The 20,390-nt window shown below is 42.5% G+C and overlaps 2 pseudogenes; both read left to right on the top strand.

Moving 5' to 3' along the window:
- The first annotated feature begins 1,170 nt into the window (after positions 1-1,170).
- On the top strand, positions 1,171-7,851 carry LOC137235299 (E3 ubiquitin-protein ligase Nedd-4-like; annotated as a pseudogene).
- A 151-nt stretch (positions 7,852-8,002) lies between these two features.
- On the top strand, positions 8,003-15,020 carry LOC137235298 (E3 ubiquitin-protein ligase Nedd-4-like; annotated as a pseudogene).
- Positions 15,021-20,390: the final 5,370 nt, after the last annotated feature.

Genomic DNA, 20,390 nt, shown 5'->3' with positions numbered 1-20,390 from the left:
CGTCCTGAAAGTAAAGAATAGAGAGAGAAACGATAAGTAGTTGGATACAGCGTATGGTATGCGGAGAGTAAATACTGAAAGTTAATTATACAAAGAAAATGTATATAAGTTAGAGCACTTCGAAGAGTGCTCCATTGGGAGGAAGCATAGTTTAACTAAGGGGCGCATGACACGCCCATTTTGGGTGCGAACCTCTACAACCCGAATATGGTTGTCAGGGCCGAGGCGAACGTTCTCGATTCGTCCCAGACGCCACTCAGTGGGTGGGAGCGAATCCTCTTTGATCACGACGAGGTCGCCTGGTTGAAGATTTCGCTGTGGCGTTTGCCATTTGTAGCGTTTCTGAAGGTCCTTCAGATAATCCTCTTTCCAGCGTCGACTGAATTGGTGATGAAGCGGTTTGAGTTTTCCCATCAATTTGTCCAGGACCGGTCTTCCGCGTTTGGCTCAGGAATGGCTAATAGCGGTGCACCTCGAAGGAAGTGACCCGGAGTGAGCGCTTGTAAGTCGAGCTGGTTTCGAACAGTTGAAGCCAGTTTGGCGAGTAAGACTGCACTACATTGATCTACGCGGGGTAAGCTTAAAGTTTTTATGGGGGCAACTTTGCCTTTCGCAACCAAAAGAGAAGATTTTATTTGGGCGTCCACATGTGTGCGGATGTAAATCTCTGCGCAATTAACCCATCGAGAGATTTCGATGTGGAAGATGGCTGGCATATTTTCTGCGAAATGTTGCCATTTTGACAATGTTGCGGGCTTGGCGCTTTCATCCCAATCGCTGCAATCCAGCCAGATTTCTTGGAGAAGCATCTTGGCCTGGATCATAACTGGCGACAGCCATCCTGTCGGGTCAAAAAGTTTTGCAACAGAAGATAAAATTTGTCGCTTTGTGACCGCATTTTGAAGAAGCATCTTGGCCTGGATCATAGCTGGCGACAGCCATCCTGCCGGGTCAAAAAGTTTTGCAACAGAAGATAAAATCTGTCGCTTTGAGACCGCATTTTGGGTGGGTTCCGGCAGAATGGTGTATGAAAATTTATCCGTGAGCGCGTTCCATCGAATGCCAAGAGTTTTGGTATTGGAAGTGCTCTCAAATTTGGTGGAGTCTAGAAGATCCTTCTTCGGAAACTGTTACAATATGGCTGGGTGATTAGCCGTTAATTTCTTTAATATGAAACCAGCTGATTTAAGGGATTTTATCACTGGAACGAGTGATTCAGTGGCGTTATCGATGGTATGACTTCCTGAGAGAATGTCGTCGACATATGTTTGCGTCTCGTGTATGAGGATCTGATGGTACATTGTTTCAATTTCTCCTTTGAACACATACTTATGCATGCGCCACTGTAGGATTAGTAGCATGAGATCTGGTTGGAGAGTTGGACCTTTGTATAACACGTCATTCAGGGATTTGCCTGACATAGATTTTTAGAGGCGTTGAAAACCACACGAACTATGGCGGTGACTTTATCTGGTTTGACTACCGCATGATGTGGCAAGTAGAACGAGAAGACGTTGTCATTCTAAGTTATTTCGCATGGGTCGATAGATTCCATATGATCAAGGTCGAGATATTTTTGCAACACATTGTTGTACATTGTATCTAACTCCCCCTTTTTCTAAAGCGATCACTCCATACTGAAAAACTTCTGTAGGGGAGACGGGCGGGATTTGCCGAGAGAGAGTTTTTGAGGAAACTCTTCCTTGAATGGAAGTCAAACAATGTATCGACCGTTTGGTGCACGTGTCGTGGTCGTTGCATATATCTGTTTACACGCTTGATCCTCTGGGGATATCTGTGGAGGTTCTGGAATTTCCTTCTCTTCCCAAAATTTTCTCAGTTAACAACTGAGTGTCTCGTTTGACGCTTGGACTTATGTCGAGAATGACACACAATTTTCAGTTACTGGACCACTGAGGATCCAACCAAAAATGGTGTGTTGCGCAAGTATGCTACCGCACACCTTTTTTATACCTACCAGTAAAATTTGTGGAAGTATTTCGCTGCCAATGACTATGTCAGTCTGGCCTGGTATGTGGCAACTGTGGTCAGCGAGTTCAAGGAGTTTAAGCTGCTCCCAGATTGTACAAAAGCGTGGTGGCAACGGCGCGCACCCACGTATTTGTTCGTGGATTATTTAGGCGGAATAAAAAGGAAGAAATGAAATAAAAACACCAAAAGCAGTTCGATTAATTCACTGGCAATATATAAAGCTTGTTTATTAAAATATTTTGAGGGAAAAAACCAACAAGTGTTAAGAGAGATTTCTTTAACAAAAGTTGTGAATATAAAAGTATGGCTTACAAAAAAATTAGCACTTACGTGACGTGAGATGACACCGTGTAGCTTCGCTGGCTGCTGGATTGAAAAAAGACCAACCTCTTTGCAACAAAACCTATTAACCCGCGATACAGCACCTTCGTTGTGTTTCCCGGCAACGAAGTTGCTATACCGCGGGCTCACAGCGGTAAATGTAAAATACACATACGTAATACCACTCACACATGCCTGTGTGCTAGTGACTGCAATCATGTATGGGTGGCAGTGAATTATGTTACGAGGGGGGGGGGGGGGGGGGGGGGGGGGGGGGTAGATATATTTAGGTCTGTGACCTAAAAATACCGGCCCCTTGCCGTAAGCAACAAAGAAAAAAAATAGAAATGGAGGAACGCCACGTCATCGCACGTCCCGTAAGGCGATGCGTCGATGTGCAGGTGCAGACGCTGTCTGATTCGTCTCACCTTGCGCTCTCCTGTGGAAAGAGAAAGGTAATAATTAAGTAAAGTGCGTGGTTTTTAGTTCCGTGCAATATTTACTTATATATAAGAGTATGCGCTTTGAAAATTACAAAATATCTATATTGGGTGTGAGAGCACGCGCCTAAAAGGGCGCGGACCAAATGAAAACGGCCTCCGGCTTCAATGCGGACTATTGCCGTCGGCGTAATGGGGATAAGTGATCGCGTTATGGTTGATGCCACTAGAGTAACCCGGAGTCGGCCGCCCCTGAAGCTTGTAGGTGCTTGACGTTTCCGAACGAGAGCCTTGTGGTTGTTGCATGTGGTTGTTGCACGTCCCGTCAATAGCGGGATCTGTCATCAGTGCTAGTCGTCTGGCTGATAGGGCAAAGGAGGAGCTCCTAGCCTCCGAGGGCGAATCATCGATGGCGGGATCCGTCATCAGTGTAAGTCGTCTGTTTGGGGGGGAGGAGGATCTCCTAGTCTCCGAGGGCGAAGCCGCCAAGGATGGGGTTCAGAAGAAGAAGGGCGGTGTTGATGGAAATCCGTCAAATCAATCTTCAGCATTCTAAGGCGGTTTCCGCAAACTTGTTGCTCTGTCTAGAGAAAGGCGGAGTGGATATAGTCCTTGTCCAGAAGCCGTGGCTGAGTAGTAACGGCGGAAAAATTTCTGAATTAAGGACAGGAAAATTCAACACCTTGGTGCATGGGGAGGCAGGTAGGCATAGATCCTGTGTGCTTATTAAAAAGGAATTTAAAGCTTTTATTCTCTCTAATTTCAGCAATGCTGACGTAACCACGGTCTGCCTGTTGTTGTTGTTGTTTTAGCGATTAGGTTACTCCCCGAAGGCTTTGGGGAGTGTTATCGATGTGATGGTCCTTTGTCGGACACAGATCCGATACGCTCCGGTAACACAGCACCATTAAGGTGCTAGCCCGACCGGACTGGGAGCTCTATAAGGTGAGTCTGGGGATTTATAAATATGAAATAAGGATAGCCAAGCGAGATTCATGGCGAAGCTTCTGCGAAAACGTAGAGGGCTGCAATGAATCCACGAGGATTAGAAAAATACTCTCTAGGAATCCCGCCCCTCGGGGGTATCTGAGAGATGATGATAGGGACTGGTCGATGAGTAGCGAGGAGTCTCTGAGACTTTTACTGGACAATAATTTTCCCAATGTCCCAGTTGCACAGAGATCTTCGCTTGCTTGGTCGGCGGTTGTTGGCCATGCAGAAATGCCTGCCATCCCACTACGGGAAAGTCAAATATCCTGGGCTATAAATTCGTTCAAGCCCTATAAGTCACCCGGCCCGGATGGTATCATTCCTGCGCAACTCCAAAAGGCCTTTATGGACTTCCTGTCGCTGGTTGGCCATCATCTACACTAACTGCCTCAGGCTTAACTATATTCCTAAGTCGTGGCACACTTTTAGGGTCATCTTCATTCCGAAGGCCGGCAAGAGCTCTCATGTGTCACCTAAGGATTTCAGGCCAATCAGTCTCTCGTCGTTTCTTCTTAAGACGTTTGAGCAGCTGATTGACCTGTACCTACGGGAAAGGATACCTGGGGGTTACTGTCGGCCTCACAGCATGCGTACTGCAAAGGCAGATCGACGGAAACGGCTCTCCATTCGATTGTAAAGCAAATAGAGGGGTCTCTAGAACATAAAGAGTATGCTCTGGGTGCCCGAGGGGGCTTTTAACAATGTCTTACCGGGGGCAATCGAAAGAGCTCTGGTGGGTTTAGGAGTCGTAGCGGCTCTGGTTGAATTTATTAGCAAACTTCTATGCGGCAGAATTGTCGCAACGGAGTGGGGAGGGGCCATAATTAGGAGGAAGGTGTGCAGGGGCACGCCACAGGGGGTGTCCTATCTCCTCTGCTCTGGGTTGTGGTAGTCAAGGAGCTTCTTGTGGAGCTGGAAGCCAATGGTTGTCGGGTGGTTGCCTATGCAGATGACGTCGCTATCCTAGTCAGGGGCAAATTTCTGGGCACCCTGCGCGATGTTCTGCAGGGCTACCTGGATACTGTGGCTAGGTGGGCTGAATCATGTGGATTGGCGGTCAACCAGGGAAAAACAGAATTGGTTCTTTTTACAAGGAGATATAAGATACCCGACTTCAGAACTCCTTCGATTGGAGGGGTACCGTTGGTACTTACTGACAGGGTTAAATATTTGGGAATTGTTCTGGACAAGAAGCTGTCCTGGAGGCCCAATGTGGAAGATAGGGCCAGGAAGGCCGCAGTTGCCTTGTACTGCTGCAGGGGGGTTATCGGAAAGAGATGGGGGCTCTCGCCAGGAGTAGTACACTGGCTTTATGAGATGTTGGTCAAACCGATTCTGCTCCTTGGGGTGCTGGTCTAGTGGAAAGCACTGGACACGGCGAGCACCTCCAAAATGTTAGTGTCAGTGCAACGGACGGCGCTTATTGGTATCAGTGGCGCTATGAGAACAACACCTACCTTGGCACTGAATTTCATGCAGAATATACATCCAGTAGATATTGCGGGAAAGGCAGCCGCGGCCCGGTCGTTGGTCAGGCATCGTGATATGGGTTATATGCTTTCTGATTTCGGACACTCTAGCCTTCTTACTAGTTTCGACTTTATCCCGGACAGGACGGACTATTGCATGCCGGTGGCCGCTCCCTATACAACCTTCACCCCAGTCATTCCCCCGAGGGAGGAGTGGAGAAGAGGAATTATCTGGGGCATGGGACCGGTTAACTTGTTCACGGATGGGTCGAAGTTGGACGGAAAGGTTGGCGGGGGGTCTTTTGTCAAGAGCTAAATGTAAGCCGCAAGTTTAAGTTGGCTGATCGCTGCAGTGTATTCCAAGCGGAAGTTGCTGCGATTAAGGATGCGGTGGATGAAATGCTATCCAGCGCTACTACGGTTAGGGAATTTAACATCTACTCTGATAGCCAAGCGGCTATAAAGGCCTTGAGCTCAACTACAATGCGATCGAGGGTGGTCTGGGAGTGCCTGACCTCGCTTGCGATTGCATCGAATTATTTTACAATTAAGATTATCTGGGTCCCGGGCCATAGTGATATTCCGGGTAACTGTCAAGCGGATCTCTTAGCCCGAATCGGTACAACTGAACCGGATGAAGATGGATGTAGGGATTTCGGGATTCCGCTCCCCACCTGTGGATTGCTCTTCCATAGCTGGGCCTCGAGTCAGCTCAGCAAACGTTGGGCGAACACTACGTCTTGCAGGGTATCAAGATCTTTCTGGCCGAAAGTGGATGGCAGGTCTGCTGAAATAATTGGGTTCACTAAGGCTCACCTATCAATGGTCATTGGGGTTTTGACAGGGCACTGTCCCATGGGTATCCATGCGGTACGTCTCAATATATTGGAAACTCCATCCTGCTGCAGCCGTATGGAGGATGATGAGGTGGAATCACCAAAGCACTTTATGCTTGACTGCCCAGCTTTTGCCAGAACTAGGCGAAAGTATTTCGGTCGTGACTCACTTGGATCTCCCGAAGAGCTATCCAAGGTTGAGATCGGGATCATTCAGAACTTTATCGTTGCTACCCAACGATTCTTTAAGTAGTTATATCTACTTCACCGTTAGTTTAGTTTATTATATGTGGTATCACAACGGACCGTCATGTTGTCCAAGTGAGCTTCCCCTATCAGGGAAGCTACCACCCAACCTAACCTAACCTAACACGCGGCGGTGAGTATACTCGTAGATTTGGTTATATTTTTATTAATGAATTGCTCTTTTTATTTTCAGTTATTATTAGTACAATGAACATTCATATCAGTATATTTTAAACAAGCGAATGCACATTTATGAAATTGTTGAGCCTTGCCACTGATGGCGGCATTCCACACAAAATTTGCTCAGGCAGAGTTTGCTCGTAATATACCCGGATTTCAGCCACTGACTGAACGCGATATAGCAATATTCTAACCAAAGCCACAGGAACTTCCACCAGTTTCCTTTGGCCCGGACGAATTGGGGTTAATGTATGCCGATTTGGCAAGAAAAACGAAAACACCTAGAACCAACGAATTGTACAAAAATACTCTGAGATTACTTTGAAATCAAAAATTTCATAAAAAAGGAAAATGCGAGGAGAATTGTTTGTCCAATTCGAATACGTCGCAGTTCTATTTTGGAGGATGCCTATCGAATTAAAAGCTCTGTCTGTAATTTGAGGGTGAAACGGGTTTATACTATATATTCTTACAAGGGAATGGTTCCATTTATTATAGAAGGAAATGTTTAACCCGTATTATGGACTGTTTGAGTATTCAGCAATGGATAACTGTACTTTACAAACTAATAATGGCAGCGGATTGGGCAAGGAGGAACATTAAAGTTATTTTGAATTCATTGGTCGCCTTGCTCGCATGGCTGTTTATCATGGGAAATTGCTGGATGCGTTTTTCATACGTCCATTTTATAAAATGATGCTGCAAAAGGCCAGCGATTTAAAAGATATGGAATCAGTTGATGCCGAGTATTATAATTCATTAATGTGGAGAAAAGAGAATGATCCTAGACAATTGGAATTGACATTTTCATTAGATGAACCCACGGTTGACCAAAAGAGTCAACACGATCTAAAGCCAGGTGACTCTAATATTGAAGTTACTGACGGAAATAAAGATGAACATATTAAAATTGTAATAGAATGCGTTTTGTTGCACGAGTCAAAGAACAAATGTCATCATTTTTAGATGGATTTGGTTCAATAATTCCACTAAATTTGATTAAAATATTTGATGAACATGAATTGGAGTTGCTGATGGGTGGCATACAAAATATTGATGATAAAGATTGGCGTGAAAATACACCTTTACAAGGGAGACTATCATCAAAATCATATAATAACTCAATGGTTTTGGCGTGCGGTATTATCGTTCTCAAACGAGATGCGTTCGCGTTTATTACAATTTGTGACTGGTACATCACGCGTTCCAATGAATGTCTTTAAAGAGTTGTATGGCTCAAACGGTCCACAAATGTTTACAATAGAAAACGGGGGCACATCTAACAACTATCCTCGAGCGCATACCTGTTTTAATCGTCTGGACTTATCACCCTATGAAGGTTATGTCCACTATCCCACTCAATTGGTGCATTATTAGCAGAACGTGGAAAATACCTATTTTGGCTGGACTTTTAATCAGAGTCATAAACACCATGGCAATACTAAGCCTTTTCAATATGTTTTTCCAATCACATTTTGTTCAGGTGGCCCAACTCTATATCGGTGTGTTTGTAATAGCCGCCTAAGTGATGTTTGATACCCAGAACATTGTGGAGAAATGTCGCGCTGGCAATCGTGACGTAGTGCAGCATGCATTGGATTTGTTCTTTGACGTTTTCAGCATGATCAGGCGTTTATTAATTATTCTAACACAAAAGGTGGAACTCCAAGTAAGTTAAAGTTTGACGATGATTTAAATGATGCACAAGGTGGACTGGAGGTTACGTCTGCTCGTTCGTCGTTTGGCACAATCATTTAGGATCTCAGGAAATATAGGAAAAACGCGGAATTTTTTTTTTCATTTTAGAAGCCAAAAGTGGATTGAAACGCCTCGGGCACTTTTTATCAACTACTAACACCTTTACCTGACTGGATAAGTGAGACAAATGAGGACCCCTAGCTTACATGTATACATATATGAAATTTCATGTATAGTTGTATGAAAGCGTCAAATTCAAAGCTCCGGCTAAGAGGTAACATTTTACACGGTTGTTACACATAATGTTATGGACATAACGCTTTCGTCAAAATACATCTATCTCAACTAACATAATGTGTCCTTGGATCACTCATATTTCTTTAATACTGAAATATTTTGTGTAATTTTGAATTAAAGAGAGCAATGAAATTTACTTTATGCACCGCAACGATTTTTTGCTTCTCTCATAGAATGATTAGGTGGTAGTAGTGAAATTTAACGGAAATCCGATATGATGTATTTTTTAATTAAAATTTGTTAAGTTGTTGGAGTGAGAATCGAAATACAAATGTGTGTACCTACAATAAATAACTATTAAAAACACAAATGCGCAACCGTGTAACGACAATTGCACTTCCTAAATTCTGGTGCATTTGAGAACTATTGATGTTGTGACCAAGTGGTTGCGAATCTAGTATCTATAGGGAGAGACTACATAGACCAATATAGACTGTTTTCCAGTCATCTGTGGTGATCTTTCCATGGGTATGCCGATTATTCGAAAAAAATATTAGTAGTAGAAATAAAAAGCGATCAGTTTACGAATAACCGATATATACTGAACTGAATAACTCCTTAGCACACTTATTTAATTTTTTGATGAATTTATTAACCATGCCAATATCTATTGGTGTGGCTGGACATAGGTTTTATGAAAAGCACGGACATTAAGGAATCGCGCACTTGCGTAAACCTAAGACCATACGAAACCTAAACCAATTCATCGTTCAACGTCAAATAATCGGCCAGTAAACCGATTCACATAAAAATGTCACTAGTAAATAGTAGATATGCCATAACGAAATATGAGTACATTTGACCATGCTAACTTATGCATTTCTTATGTTCGGAACATTCATCTCCATTGAGAATTTGAGGAATCGGAACACTTCCATAATTACTTAACGTGAAGCTTTCCGAAATTTCAGAATCAAAATTTGAATACTCCCTGCGTAGCAGGACCGCACCAAGCTTAACCCTTCTGTCGGCCTATCTCAGAATGCCTTTCATCGACTCCATCTTATGTGAATATGCATTGATCTTATGCTTACATAGGGAGGTTATGAAACAAAATTTTGATATAGTGTATTTTGTATAAAATTCTAAACCAACATAGCTTTTATCAATTCACGAAATATTTACTAGAAAATGAATTATTTCCTCTGAAACCTGTTGGCATTTACAAATATATTGCCACTACTAATATACTACTTAAGGTGCCTTTCAACTAAAATTTTCCATGAGGAGGATTGAATTCTTCCCCCTTTTTCCTACTTCGTAAAGCAACCCGTTCAGATTTGTAAACTTGGGAGTGTCAAAATCTCTGTCGTCATTGGGGAACATAGTAATTGGATCATGGAAGGCTAGTATTCAAACCTTGGAAGGTTTATTGGCAAAAGGTGGGACCGGTGGAAACATTTTTTGTTTTTTTGTTTGTCCTTCCCTCCATCACTGTTTTTCGAACAATGTATTTGTAAATATGACGGAAAGAACTTGACTAATGATAAACTTCGGAAATAGTGTAAAGTAATATGTAAGGTTTGTCCTTCCCTCTATCGCTGTTTTTCGAACAATGTATTTGTAAATATGACGGAAAGAACTTGACTAATGATAAACTTCGGAAATTGTGTAAAGTAATATGTAAGGAGTTATGTGCTTGCTCTAAGTGATCTTGATGTATAATTATATGCCATTCAGTTTCCCGATTGCAATTGCTGATTCAATTGTATGTGGCAGGTAGTTTATCTGCGTTAGGGTGTGATGGCCTCGTTCCGGGGAACGAGAGCTGGGTTATCGGTGTGTTGGCCTCGTTCGAGGTGAACGAGAGCTGGGTTGTTTGGGATAGAGGAGTATGGACTATTAAAGTTAATTTTTCTCGTCGTTGGGCAGAAGTAGTACCAGTTTTGCGATTGGTCTCGTAATTTGTCCCTTCATTGTATGGACGTCAACAACACGTACACGGTTATCGGAACCTGGGTGTGTGTTGACGATTCTCCCCATTCTTCACTCATTCGGTTGTAGGTTATCCTCCTTGATGACGACCAGATACCCGGGTTTTAAGTTGGATTGTGGATGTTTCCACTTATACCGTTTCTGGATCTCGGTGAGATATTCCGATTTCCATCTTTTGCAAAATGTTTGATGAAGGGCTTTCATCTTTTGCCATCGGCTTACGATTGAGGCAGGATTTTCACTACAATAGAGTTCAGATGGGGCTAAAAATGTCCACCCACGAGAAAATGGCTCCAGGATGGAGGGGTCATTGGATGAGGGACTGAGAGGTCTACAGTTGAGGCAGGCCTCAATTCGACATAAGAGGGTTATAAGCTCTTCGAAAGTATATTTATGATAGGACGCGATCATTTTAAAATGGGTCTTAAAACTTTTTACCCCCGCTTCCCACAAACCTCCCATGTGAGGAGCGCTTGGCGGTATAAAATGCATTCTAAAGTGTGATGGCTATATTTGACCATTGTTCCGTCCCTTGCTTCGCGCAGAAATGTTTTAAACTCGGATCGTAAAGATCGCGAAGCTCCGACAAAGTTAGTACCATTGTCGGAGTAAACGTTTTTCGGACAGCCTCGTCTGGATACAAATCTGGCGAAGGCAGCTAGGAAGGACCCGGTACTAAGGCCGTTTGTCGCTTCTAGATGAATGGCTTTGTCGAAAAGCAGACGAACAGACAAACATATCCCTTTGAAATTCGGCATCCCCTCCCTCGGTAGGATTCTATATCGAATGGTCCCGCGAAATCTACCCCAGTGCTGGTGAAGGCCCTCGTAAAGGTGATGCGCTCCTTCGGAAGGATCCCCATAAGTTGCGTTTGGGTCCGCTTCCTGTGAATAGTACAGACCCTACATTTGTGGATAACAGACCTTATCATGATTTTAACGCGTGGGATCCAGTACTGAGTGCGGATATGACGTAGCATCAGCTGATTCCCTCCATGCAGGGTGGTCTTATGGGAGGATTGAACTATAAGTCTGGGTAACCTGCAAGTGTAAGGAAGGATAATGGGATGACTTTCGTTATGAGACATGTCTGTGGATGCCCCAGTCCGCCCCCCAGTTCGAATAATGCCTTCTTCGTCTATACATGGGTCCAGGGGTAAAATCTCACTCTTACCATTTATTAGCTTTCCTAACTTCAAATTTTGCGTACTATTCTTGATAATGTTGCCTTTGGCGTATTGTTATCAATATTTGTGTTGTTTTTTCTATTTCGTCAGGAGCTATCGAATGAGATTCCCTTTTAAAGGAGGCTTTAGTTGTTGGGTGCGAATTCTGGAAAAACCGAAGAATATAGGATATAACCCGCAAAGCCCTTGGTAAATCGGAAAACCTGTCCAGAATATCAAAGTTATTTTCGACCAATATTGCATGAACGTTCACCCTCTTTTCTTCGATATTTGTGTTATAATGCTCTTCTTGTGTTGGCCAATTTTCGTTGTCTTCTTGTAGCCAAGAAGGTCCCTGCCACCACAAAGGATTGTCAATTAGATCCGAAGCGAGGAGACCTCTGCTCGCCAAATCTGCAGTATTTGACGCGGAGTCTACATGCCGCCATACTTTGTCTCCAACTTTGTCGATGATTTTCGTTATTCGATGTGCCACAAACGTTGACCACGAACATGGGGGCTTTCGGATCCATGCCAGTACTATAGTCGAATCTGTCCAAAGGGTTACTTTAATATTGGAAAGTTGCATATTTTCTAGGGCCGACTCTATGATTTCTGCAAGTAGGACTGCGCCGCAGAGTTCCAACCGTGGCAATGATATAGTTTTGACCGGGGCTACTCTTGTCTTTGCAATTAACAGATTGGTGAATACTCGATCATTTGTCTGAACCCTCAGGAAAACAGTGGCTGCATATGCTTTTTCCGAAGCATCGCTGAATCCATGTATTTCGACGCTGTCCTTTGGAGTAAAATGCACCCATCGCGGTATGCGGATATCTTTGATTTTTCCGTATTCTTGCGTAAATGCGGTCCAACGATCTAGAGTAGTTTGTGATACGTCTTCGTCCCAACCCGTGCCTTCCAACCAAATATTTTGCATTAAAATCTTGGCTACAATTACCACTGGTGCCAGCCAGCCAAGAGGGTCGAACAGCTTTGCAATCGCAGAAAGTGTAGCCCTTTTTGTGATGGCATCGCTGTTTTCAAAAGGTTTAGCAGTAAAATAGAATAGGTCGGAATGCGCGTTCCACCTAATGCCAAGAGCTTTAACCGTACTAGTACCTTCAAACTCTAGGAAGTCCTCTGTTAATAAATGCTGATTTGGTATACCCTGCAGAATTTTCTTGCAGTTGGACGTCCATTTTCGCAATGGGAAACCTGCCGATTGCAGTGCCGATGATATCTGATCCCTTGCCCTTATCGCAGTTTCGATGCTGTGTCCACCGGTGAGTACGTCCTCAACGTACATAAAATTTCGCAAGATATCTGCTGCCATTGGATGCGAGGTCTCCCGGGCCATAGTGATACTCCGGGTAACTGTCAAGGGGATCTCTTAGCCCGAATCGTTACAACTGAACCGGATGAAGATGGCTGTAGGGATTTCGGGATTCCACTCCCCACTTGTGGATTGCTCTTCCATAGCTGGGCCTCGAGTCAGCTCAGCAAACGTTGGGCGGACACTACGTCTTGCAGGGTATCAAGACCTTTCTGGCCGAAAGTGGATGGCAGGAGGTCTGCTGAAATAATTGGGTTCACTAAGGCTCACCTATCAATGGTCATTGGGATTTTGACAGGGCACTGTCCCATGGGTATCCATGCGGTACGTCTCAATATATTGGAAACTCCATCCTGATGCAGCTGTATGGAGGATGATGAGGTGGAATCACCAAATCACTTTATGCTTGACTGGCCAGCTTTTGCCAGAACTAGGCGAAAGTATTTCGGTCGTGACTCACTTGGATCTCCCGAGGAGCTCCAAGGTTGAGATCGGGATCATTCGGAACTTTATCGTTGCTACCCAACGATTCTTTAAGTAGTTATATCTACGTCACCGTTAGTTTAGTTTATTATATGTGGTATCACAACGGACCGTCATGTTGTCCAAGTGAGCTTCCCCTATCAGGGAAGCTACCACCCAACCTAACCTAACCTAACACGCGGCTGTGAGTATACTCGTAGATTTGGTTATATTTTGATTAATGAATTGCTCTTTTTATTTTCAGTTATTATTAGTACAATCAACATTCATATCAGTATATTTTAAACAAGCGAATGCACATTTATGAAATTGTTGAGCCTTGCCACTGATGGCGGCATTCCACACAAAATTTGCTCAGGCAGAGTTTGCTCGTAATATACCCGGATTTCAGCCACTGACTGAACGCGATATAGCAATATTCTAACCAAAGCCACAGGAACTTCCACCAGTTTCCTTTGGCCCGGACGAATTGGGGTTAATGTATGCCGATTTGGCAAGAAAAACGAAAACACCTAGAACCAACGAATTGTACAAAAATACTCTGAGATTACTTTGAAATCAAAAATTTCATAAAAAAGGAAAGTGCGAGGAGAATTGTTTGTCCAATTCGAATACGTGCAGTTCTATTTTGGAGGATGCCTATCGAATTATAAGCTATGTGGCTATAACAGATTTGTTAAAAACTAAGTTATGGGTAGAATTTGAAACGGGTTTATACTGTATATTCTTGCAAGGGAATGGTTCCATTTATTATCGAAGGAAATGTTTAACCCGTATTATGGACTGTTTGAGTATTCAGCAATGGATAGCTATACTTTACAAATTAATAATGGTAGCTGTTTGGGCAGGAGGAACATTTATGTTATTTTAAATTCATTGGTCGCATTGCTCGCATGGCTGTTTATCATGGGAAATTGCTGGATGCGTTTTTCATACGTCCATTTTATAAAATGGTGCTGCAAAAGGCCAGCGCTTTAAAAGATATGGAATCAGTTGATGCCGAGTATTATAATTCATTAATGTGGATAAAAGAGAATGTTCCTAGACAATTGGAATTGACATTTTCATTAGATGAACACACGGTTGGCCAAAAGAGTCAACACGATTAGAGCCAGGTGGCTCTAATATTGAAGTTACTGACGGAAACAAAGATGAACATATCAAACTTGTTATAGAATGCGTTTTGTTGCACGAGTCAAAGAACAAATGTCATCATTTTTAGATGGATTTGGTTCAATAATTCCACTAAATTTGATTAAAATATTTGATGAACATGAATTGGAGTTGCTGATGGGTGGCATACAAAATATTGATGTTAAAGATTGGCGTGAAAATACACTTTTACAAGGGAGACTATCATCAAAATCATATAATAACTCAATGGTTTTGGCGTGCGGTATTATCGTTCTCAAATGAGATGCGTTCGCGTTTATTACAATTTGTGACTGGTACATCACGCGTTCCAATGAATGGCTTTAAAGAGTTGTATGGCTCAAACGGTCCACAAATGTTTACAATAGAAAACGGGGGCACACTAACAACTACCCTCGAGCGCATACCTGTTTTAATCGTCTGGACTTATCACCCTATGAAGGGTTTGTCCACTATCCCTCTAAATTGGTGCATTATTAACAGAACGTGGAAAATACCTATTTTGGGTGGACTTTTAATCAGAGTCATAAACACCATGGCAATACTAAGCCTTTTCAGTATGTTTTTCCAATCATATTTTGTTCAGGTGGCCCAACTCTATATCGGTGTGTTTGTAATGGCCGCCTAAGTGGTGTTTGATACCCAGAACATTGTGGAGAAATGTCGCGCTGGCAATCGTGACGTAGTGCAGCATGCATTGCATTTGTTCTTTGACGTTTTAAGCATGATCAGGCGTTTATTAATTATTCTAACACAAAAGGTGGAACTCCAAGTAAGTTAAAGTTTGACGATGATTTAAATGATGCATAAGGTGGACTGGAGGTTACGTCTGCTCGTTCCTCGTTTGGCACAATCTTTTAGGATCTCAGCCAATATAGGAATAACGCTGAATTTTTTTTTTTTCATTTTAGAAGCCAAAAGTGGATTGAAACGCCTCGGGCACTTTTTATCAACTACTAACACCTTTACCTGACTGGATAAGTGAGACAAATGAGGACCCCTACCTTACATGTATACATATATGAAATTTCATGTATAGTTGTATGAAAGCGTCAAATTCAAAGCTCCGGCTAAGAGGTAACATTTTACACGGTTGTTACACATAATGTTATGGACATAACGCTTTCGTCAAAATACATCTATCTCAACTAACATAATGTGTCCTTGGATCACTCATATTTCTTTAATACTGAAATATTTTGTGTAATTTTGAATTAAAGAGAGCACTGAAATTTAGTTTATGCACCGCAACGATTTTTTGCTTCTCTCATAGAATGATTAGGTGGTAGTAGTGAAATTTAACGGAAATCCGATATGATGTATTTTTTAATTAAAATTTGTTAAGTTGTTGGAGTTAGAATCGAAATACAAATGTGTGTACCTACAATAAATAACTATTAAAGACACAAATGCGCAACCGTGTAACGACAATTGCACTTCCTAAATTCTGGTGCATTTGAGAACTATTGATGTTGCGACCAAGTGGTTGTGAATCTAGTATCTATAGGGAGAGACTATATAGACCAATATAGACTGTTTTCCAGTCATCTGTGGTGATCTTTCCATGGGTATGCCGATTATTCGACAAAATATTAGTAGTAGAAATAAAAAGCGATCAGTTTACGAATAACCGATATATACTGAACTGAATAACTCCTTAGCACACTTATTTAATTTTTGATGAATTTATTAACCATGCCAAGATCTATTGGTGTGGCTGGACATAGGTTTTATGAAAAGCACGGACATTAAGGAATCGCGCACTTGCGTAAACCTAAGACCATACGAAACCTAAACCAATTCATCGTTCAACGTCAAATACTCGGCCAGTAAACCGATTCACATAAAAATGTCACTAGTAAATAGTAGATATGCCATAACGAAATATGAGTACATTTGACCATGCTAACTTATGCATTTCTTATGTTCGGAACATTCATCTCCATTGAGAATTTGAGGAATCGGAACACTTCCATGAATACTTAACGTGAAGAAGCTTTCCGAAATTTCAGAATCAAAATTTGAATACTCCCTGCGTGGCAGGACCGCACCAAGCTTAACCCTTCTGTCGCCCTATCTCAGAATGCCTTTCATCGACTCCATCTTATGTGAAAATACATTGATCTTATGCTTACATAGGGAGGTTTTGAAACAAAATTTTGATATAGTGTATTTTGGATAAAATTCTAAAGCAACATAACTTTTATCAATTCACGAAATATTTACTAGAAAATGAATTATTTCCTCTGAAACCTGTTGGCATTTACAAATATATTGCCACTACTAATATACTACTTAAGGTGCCTTTCTACTAAAATTTTCCATGAGGAGGATTGAATTCTTCCCCCTTTTTCCTACTTCGTAAAGCAACCCGTTCAGATTTGTAAACTTGGGAGTGTCAAAATCTCTGTCGTCATTGGGGAACATAGTAATTGGATCATGGAAGGCTAGTATTCAAACCTTGGAAGGTTTATTGGCAAAAGGTGGGACCGGTGGAAACATTTTTTGTTTTTTTTTTTTTTGTCCTTCCTTCTGTCACTGTTTTTCGAACAATGTATTTGTAAATATGACGGAAAGAACTTGACTAATGATAAACTTCGGAAATAGTGTAAAGTAATATGTAAGGTTGTAGTCCTGCCACATAGTCGTATAACCTCACTTACAAAGACCAAGGGAAAGAATGGACTGAATATCGTTTTCCAATCACCTTTGGAGTTAAGTGATCTTAATGTATAATTATATGCCATTCAGTTTCCCGATTGCAATTGCTGATTCAATTGTATGTGGCAGGTAGTTTATCTGCGTTAGGGTGTGATGGCCTCGTTCCGGGGAACGAGAGCTGGGTTATCGGTGTGTTGGCCTCGTTCGGGATGAACGAGAGCTGGGTTGTTTGGGATAGAGGAGTATGGACTATTAAAGTTCATTTTTCTCGTCGTTGGGCGGAAGTAGTACCAGTTTCGCGATTGGTCTCGTAATTTGGCCTTTCATTGTATGGACGTCAACAACACGTACACGGTTATCGGAACCTGGGTGTGTGTTGACGATTCTCTCCATTCTCCACTCATTCGGTTGTAGGTTATCCTCCTTGATGACGACCAGGTACCCGGGTTTTAAGTTGGATTGCGGATGTTTCCACTTATACCGTTTCTGGATCTCGGTGAGATATTCCGTTTTCCATCTTTTGAAAAATGTTTGATGAAGGGCTTTCATATTTTGCCATCGGTTTACGATTGAGGCAGGATTTTCACTACAATAGAGTTCAGGTGGGGCTAAAAGATGTCCACCCACGAGAAAATGGCCTGGAGTAAGCGGCTCCAGATCGGAGGGGTCATTGGATGAGGGACTGAGGGGTCTAGGGTTGAGGCAGGCCTCAATTCGACATAAGAGGGTTGTTAGCTCTTCGAAGGTATATTTATGATCGGACGCGATCATTTTAAAATGGGTCTTAAAAGTTTTTACCCCCGCTTCCCACAAACCTTCCATGTGAGGAGCGCTTGGCGGTATCAAATGCCATTCTAAAGTGTGATGGCTATATTTATTCAATGTTCCGTCCCTTGCTTCACGCAGAAATGCTTTAAACTCGGATCGTAAAGATCGCGAAGCTCCGACAAAGTTAGTACCATTGTCGGAGTAAACGTTTTTCGGACAGCCTCGTCTGGATACAAATCTGGCGAAGGCAGCTAGGAAGGACCCGGTACTAAGGTCGTTTGTCGCTTCTAGATGGATGGCTTTGTGGAAAAGCAGACGAACAGACAAACATATCCCTTTGAAATTCGGCATCCCCTCCCTCGGTAGGATTTTATATCGAATGGTCCCGCGAAATCTACCCCAGTGTTGGTGAAGGCCCTCGTAAAGGTGGTGCGCTCCTTCGGAAGGATCCCCATAAGTTGCGTTTGGGTCCGCTTCCTGTGAATAGTACAGACCCTACAGTTGTGGATAACAGACCTTATCATGATTTTAATGCGTGGGATCCAGTACTGAGTGCGGATATGACGTAGCATCAGCTGATTCCCTCCATGCAGGGTGGTCTTATGGGAGGATTGAACTATAAGTCTGGATAACCTGCAAGTGTAAGGAAGGATAATGGGATGACTTTCGTTATGAGACATGTCTGTGGATGCCCCAGTCCGCCACCCCAGTTCGAAGAATGCCTTCTTCGTCTATATATGGGTCCTGGGGTAAAATCTCACTATTTCCATTTATTATCTTTCCTAACTTCAATTTCAAAGTTTTTTCTATTTCGTCAGGAGCTATCGAATGAGAATCCCTTTTAAAGGAGGCTTTAGTTGTTGGGTGCGAATTCTGGAAAAACCGAAGAATATAGGATATAACCCGCAAAGCCCTTGGTAAATCGGAAAACCTGTCCAGAATATCAAAGTTATTTTCGACCAATATTGCATGAACGTTCACCCTCTTTTCTTCGATATTTGTGTTATAATGCTCTTCTTGTGTTGGCCAATTTTCGTTGTCTTCTTGTAGCCAAGAAGGTCCCTGCCACCACAAAGGATTGTCAATTAGATCCGAAGCGAGGAGACCTCTGCTCGCCAAATCTGCAGTATTTGACGCGGAGTCTACATGCCGCCATACTTTGTCTCCAACTTTGTCGATGATTTTCGTTATTCGATGTGCCACAAACGTTGACCACGAACATGGGGGCTTTCGGATCCATGCCAGTACTATAGTCGAATCTGTCAAAAGGGTTACTTTAATATTGGAAAGTTGCATATTTTCTAGGGCCGACTCTATGATTTCTGCAAGTAGGACTGCGCCGCAGAGTTCCAACCGTGGCAATGATATAGTTTTGACCGGGGCTACTCTTGTCTTTGCAATTAACAGATTGGTGAATACTCGATCATTTGTCTGAACCCTCAGGAAAACTGTGGCTGCATATGCTTTTTCCGAAGCATCGCTGAATCCATGTATTTCGACGCTGTCCTTTGGAGTAAAATGAACCCATCGCGGTATGCGGATATCTTTGATTTTTCCGTATTCTTGCATAAATGCGGTCCAACGATCTAGAGTAGTTTGTGATACGTTTTCGTCCCAACCCGTGCCTTCCAACCAAATATTTTGCAGTATAATCTTGGCTACAATTACCACTGGTGCCAGCCAGCCAAGAGGGTCGAACAGCTTTGCAATCGCAGAAAGTATAACCCTTTTTGTGATGGCATCGCTGTTTTCAAAAGGTTTAGCAGTAAAATAGAATAGGTCGGAATGCGCGTTCCACTTAATGCCTAGTTCTTTAACCGTACTAGTACCTTCAAACTCTAGGAAGTCCTCTGTTAATAAATGCGGCTTTGGTATACCCTGCAGAATTTTCTTGCAGTTGGACGTCCATTTTCGCAATGGGAAACCTGCCGATTGCAATGCCGATGATATCTGGTCCCTTGCCCTTATCGCAGTTTCGATGCTGTGTCCACCGGCGAGTACGTCCTCAACGTACATACAATTTCCAAAGATATCTGCTGCCATTGGATCCGTGGTCTCTACGTCATCAGCCAGTTGGTGTAGTATTCGAATCGCAAGGTAGGGAGCGCAATTCACTCCAAATGATACTGTTTTCAGTTCATAAAAGTTGATTGGATCCTTGGAGTAGTTGCGAAATACAATTCGCTGGAATTTTATTTGATTTTCATTAACCCATACTTGGCGGTACATTTTTCTATGTCGCTGCTAAATACGTATTTGCACAGCCGCACAGTGTTTCGTGTAGAACAAGCTAGCTGGACAAAATTATTTTATGAGATTTTCCGTTTCATATGCAGTCATTTATTACAACTACGTCATATGTTCTTTTTTTTTATTTTTTTCCAAAATTTTACTTCATATGCATACATTTGCTTATTTTAT

Source organism: Eurosta solidaginis, chromosome X (genome assembly GCF_040869045.1).
Source record: "Eurosta solidaginis isolate ZX-2024a chromosome X, ASM4086904v1, whole genome shotgun sequence".
Classification (NCBI taxonomy): domain Eukaryota; kingdom Metazoa; phylum Arthropoda; class Insecta; order Diptera; family Tephritidae; genus Eurosta; species Eurosta solidaginis.
Note: the sequence above shows the minus strand (reverse complement) of the source record. Positions and strands in the feature narration are given on the sequence as shown.